This window comes from Humulus lupulus, chromosome 3 (genome assembly GCF_963169125.1).
Source record: "Humulus lupulus chromosome 3, drHumLupu1.1, whole genome shotgun sequence".
Classification (NCBI taxonomy): Eukaryota; Viridiplantae; Streptophyta; class Magnoliopsida; order Rosales; family Cannabaceae; genus Humulus; species Humulus lupulus.
The window spans coordinates 74,846,722-74,852,340 of NC_084795.1; the positions used below are offsets into that span (position 1 = coordinate 74,846,722).

General features: G+C 32.7%; 1 long non-coding RNA gene across 1 annotated transcript; it reads right to left on the reverse strand.

Annotated features, from left to right (window-relative positions):
• Positions 1–775: 775 nt before the first annotated feature.
• On the reverse strand, positions 776–4,332 carry LOC133821199 (uncharacterized). Its single transcript, XR_009887370.1, has 5 exons — positions 3,916–4,332; positions 2,816–2,899; positions 1,542–2,546; positions 935–1,439; positions 776–861 (listed from the first exon to the last, which is right to left on the reverse strand). It is a non-coding gene; the product is annotated as an uncharacterized LOC133821199 (long non-coding RNA).
• Between the last annotated feature and the right edge of the window lie 1,287 nt (positions 4,333–5,619).

Below are 5,619 nucleotides of genomic sequence, written 5' to 3' on the forward strand. Positions count from 1 at the left end.
AAGCTCATTTACTTAAAAATTAAAATAAACAATTAACAAAGATATTCTCACATAATTTCTACCAAACAATTCAAACAATTAAAAATAATTTCCTAACACTTAACAATTAATAAAAAAAATTAAGCGCAAAATTAATTAAAAAAAAATTAGTGCGCTACACCCTTTCTGAGGTGACTGGTCAGGTAAAACACTTCCTAACCAGTTAAATCCTTACCTAGTCGGATAAACTACCATTCTGATGTGTCTGGTCAGGTAAGACTCCTTCCTGACCAGTTAAATTCTTATCCAGGCGGGTAAATTATTTCTTGACCAGGTAAATTCTTACCTGGTCGGGTAAACATCTTCCTAACCAGATAAAACCATCTTCCGACCAGCGATATCACAACTCTGTAGATCATTTTCTAACCTTTGCACCTCCCTTGGTCAACACATTTATTGACCAGTAATGTGTCGCTTGATGATTCGCTTGATGATCATGCACTACCACCTGTCACTTCTAATTGCCACGTCATCGAACTGAAATTTTGGGGATAACATGTACATTAATTCAACGAACATAGCAAACACAATGAAATATTGGGAGGCATAAACCAAACAACCACGTTGTCATCTCGATATTTATTTCAATCTTTCCTTGTAAGAATTCTTGCATAAGCCGATATAAGCTGCAAAAAAATTATCAAAAGTAATCATTCCCAATTTCAACACAGATTAAGTTAACAACTATTTTAATGAATTGCATTTAAAATATCAAAATTCAGAGAGTTCCACTTGCCTCTCCTCAGAACCTTTCCCTTGGGCTCCAAGGATCACATGCATTGACGATCCACAACTAGCATGTCATAATCACTTTAAGAGTAGCTGCAAAATTCAACTTTATCATTAGAATCCAAGGTATTATAAAATGAATGAAACTCAATTTTTTTTAACTTACAAGTCTTCCAAGCCATGGTTGTACATGAAATCGGCTAGCTAGTACAACTGAAGTGAAATAAAGTGCAATAGTTTGAAAGGCCTCACAACAAGCCCCTCACTTCTCTGAAACAACTCGTACGCTACGGTGCCCCAAGGTTGGGCTCCACTTGTTCATTTTTTTAAAACTCGGCGACAACACCCAAATTCCCTATACCTTTGTCAGGTCAATCATAAGCTCATTAAGTTGAGTCTCATCTCCCTCATTCCATCCTCCATCCTCCCTATCCACTCCCGATGCTCTAAGATTCTTCAGGTACCTCATTCGTTCCCTTTAATTTACTCACCTCATTGGCCAACAAAACCTTAAACTTATCAGGTAGTGCAACAACCAGTGCGATCAGGGCATCCATTTGACAACTCAATATCCTCAAATTTTCCATCATCAATCCACCTTCCACACCATCAAGTCTAAGACCATAGCGTCCATGTTCTTTACCAACACTAAGCTCATTGACAGCGCGAGTCTGTAATCATAAAATTTATTTCAAAGAAAAAAGATGAGTCAATCCTCTACACTAGAGAAAATAAGCCCAAAAAAACTATACAAATTAAATTATTAGGCATACGTTTTTTAAACCGCTATAAGCTTCGTGTTGACAAATATAAGTCTTAACTTTCTTGCACTCCCCATCGTTCCAAACAATGATCAGTGGAACCGAGTGGTCAACATAAATGTTTGGAACTTGTATGTGCTATAAATATATGTACTGTAAATTTTAATAACCTAAAATACAAAAGTCCTAGTTAATGAGTATCAATTCAAATTGAGAAAAAAATTGAAGTATATTATACGAGTTGAAATGACATGAAGGAATTTTGTGCAGCCATTCAAGTGAACAAACGTCTTGCTTGGTGCTTCTGGATAGATGGCATAAGGCATCTAAAGCTATGGGTGGCCTAGTTATAAGAACAAACTTTCTGCGGATCGCGCACTGAGTTTATATAACTGGTGCACAGCTGGTTGCTCGACCCAGGGACAAAGACGCTCCCCAAGATGACCAAAATGAAAATCGCCAAGAAATAATCGTCGACCTCCTCGTAATTTAGAAGTTGTGTTTCTAAAGCAGACAAGTTCACAAATTTTTTGCCAACAAGTATTATATTCTTAATCTCACAATCTGGCACACTCGCTTTCTCATTTAACATTTGACTTCCATTCGGGTGTCAATGACACGCTGAAAAACCCTCCCATAGATGGGGAAGGTCTTGTCGTAAATCTTCAGACAATTTCTTTTCACATCAACTGACTCCACTAACCACTGAGCCAACAAACTGTATATACTTGGGAAATCTTCCCGCAGATTAGATCCAAAACCTGCTTTGATTACATTAGACTTCTATTCATCTGACAATGTCCTCACAATTTGAGCAACCCGTTCGAATGAGCATCTAGTCACATGCTCACGAGACTTAACCTCTAATGCACCATCTTCTTCATTACACTCTTCAACATCCTCATCTTCCTCTGTCTCATCTGAATTGGATGTTGGCACCTTCTTCCGCTTTGTTGACTTATTTGTGGAAGCAATATTCATAGAATACTTCAACTTCCTAGCGAGCTCCTTCTGCATCTAAAGAAAATAATAAAAAAAATAGTCATTCCAAGTCATATTCATTCCAAATCATATGCTACACTACTCCGCTTATACAAAATTGTTGCCACCATCAAACTACATCTTTTTATTCTCTAGTATTCTTTGATCTCTCAACATGGCCTCTAGTTTGGCACTTTCCTATTTAATTTCATCCAATCTTGCAGTTCTGAAATGAACATTGACACCAAGTCAACAAAAAAAAATGAAAACCTGACATATCAAAGAGGAAATACTAATATACTCACATAAAATCCACAACATCACCCTTTCTCCCCTAAGGCTCAACCTTCTTCCTCGCTCCACAACGATTTTGTTTCATCGTATCCACCCTATAAGATTATGTTGAATAAAAAACACAATTAAGAAGCATACGAGCTATTCAAGCCCTACACAAGGATTGAAATAATAATATATAGCTACCCCTGTGACACATAGTATAATTGCAAAAAAAAAGTGCATTCCATATTTAAAGAGTATGCATTAATTGAATTCTAAATTGGGAATGAGTAATTTAAATATTAGAAACATGTTCCGTTTTTGGTTATAACAAAAATATCAAAGATTACAGGACTACAATCAAAACAGACTATCACTATTTAATTGTAATCACAACCCAGAGATCTTGAAGTACAACTACAATCAAAACAGAGCATGCTCCTATTTTTTTTTAAGATATCCATTGAAATAGGAACAAGTTGTTACATCTTATAAACCGATTTGTTTAAACTTGAAGACTACACATATTATATTAAAGATTGAAACTATAATACATCTAAAAGTGCTACAAGAAACAAAATGAATTCCCATGAAATTAACAAAAAGAAACTAAGGTACAGGCATTTGACAAATCGAAATTTATTTTCGCTAGTTACAGATCAGTCCAGTTGCATCCCTCCTATTTTAACCATATAATCATTCACTCTATTAAAATATTTATTCAAACTAGTGCCACACCCTTCTCAATCAAAAATCATTACTTAATAAAAAGTCAATAAAATTTCCAAATATGGTTTCTGCCCAAAATTTGAAAAGAAAAACATATAAAAAATTGTAAATTTTCCCACCCACTAAGTCTTATCCCCACTAGATGAAAACTATGATCCCCTCCACGAAAAGACCAAAGAGGCAAACTTTATTTTGATATAAAAATTAATATGGAGCTCAAAAAACAAAACAAAGGACATCATCAATGAAACATAGCTTAAGTAACCATACATGCACTTCACTAATAGTTCTTCAAACCCATAAATTGCATAGTAGCATTTAACCATTTCAAAGAAGTTAATGAAGTTATTCAAGCCAAATACAATAAAAAAAAAAATTGTACTTAGAGATGAGGCTTTACCTAGTGGAGATCTAAGGAAAATGGTTTACGACTCCAAGCCACACGCCTTGATCTTCAACGAACATGATATTTTTTATGGCAAATTTTTCTCTCTAAAATATGATACCAAAAGCTTAATGGGTTTTCTTATTTAACAAGAGAAGCTAAATACTATAAAAAATAAATAAAGGAAGAGCAACCGACTCTCTCTCTCCTCTAAAACCCATTAAATTCTCAGCTTGCCCCAATACCATAGCCTGAAACTGTCATCTCCCATGTCAGTTGTCGTTACATCACACTTGGTCCTCCATAACCACACGATTAGGTTAACGACCATGATTAAAACATCACCTAACAACTACAACCCTCCGATTAGGCGACTATGGATGAATGACTGTGATTGAGTGACGACACATGTCCCGTCTCCGTACCGGGCGGGACATTTTCAGTGTCCCAAATTTATATACAACCATTACATATAATAAGATAGAACTTAATTATCATAAAAGTTGATATACCATACCACAAAATGCGAAGTTGAAAAATAATATACGAACAACACTTACATAATTATTGCTCAAAAATATATATATTATACTAACAAAATTATACACCACCATTGAAATGTATATACCATGATACAAAATTATATATAACCATTATGTATAACAAGATAGAAACTAAATATCATTGAAAAAAATGAAATACCATACGACAAAAAATATATATACTAGTTAGAAAATAATATACCAACAACTAATAAAAAACGAAAAAAAAATCAATATAAATTTAAAATAAAAACTAGTTGAAGAAAACTAATATATATATTCCATGATATTAAAGTCATCTACTTCTAAATAAATAAATAAAATTGATAGAAAAGAGTAAATTGGAAAAGCAAAAATATCATAAAAATTAAAAATTTGAAAAAAAAATGTTATTTTTCTCTAACTTAAAAATAAGGGACATTTATTAATTATTATCCTGAAAAAAAATGTCATTTGTTATGGGTATCACTTTAATGAGATGCAAATGAGAGACTTATATGGCAAGGAAAATTTAGGTAATTAACAATGTAAAATGATCATTTCTCTATAATGGTGTGTGAAAGCAAGTAAAAGTCTAAGTTTTAAATTTTGTAGGAAAATAGTCAAACCACCTTCTTAAAATTATATATTACCAAATATGCCCTTTCAGAAAATTACATTTATACAATTCTATTTTAAATATTTAATATCATGGTATATGTATATTAGTTTTGTTTAATTAGTTTTTGTTTTAAAGTTATGTTGATTTTTTTTTCGTTTTTTATGGGTTGATGGTACATCACTTTCCAACAAGTGTATATACTTTTTGTTAGGATGATATATGAGAGTTGTATGGTTAATATTATATAAAGATTACACTTTTTTTTTAATTATTGTTGACTTAGTATATGCATTGTTTATGTTATAATATATCAAATTTCGTTATTGTTATTTCTTATCAATTGATTTTGTTTGTTTTTTTTTCTTACAAAAAACTATGGTACATAAGTTTACTAACATGGCATATTAATTTGATATATTGTAGTACAACAAATAGATATATAATGTTATTTTTTAACCCAAAGTTGGACATGATGTTATGACATATTAAAATGGCACGTGGCAACAGTAGGAATTAAATTTGCATATGCTGGTCGATTTGCTTGTGTTGGTCGATTGTACTTGACCAAAAGGGAAG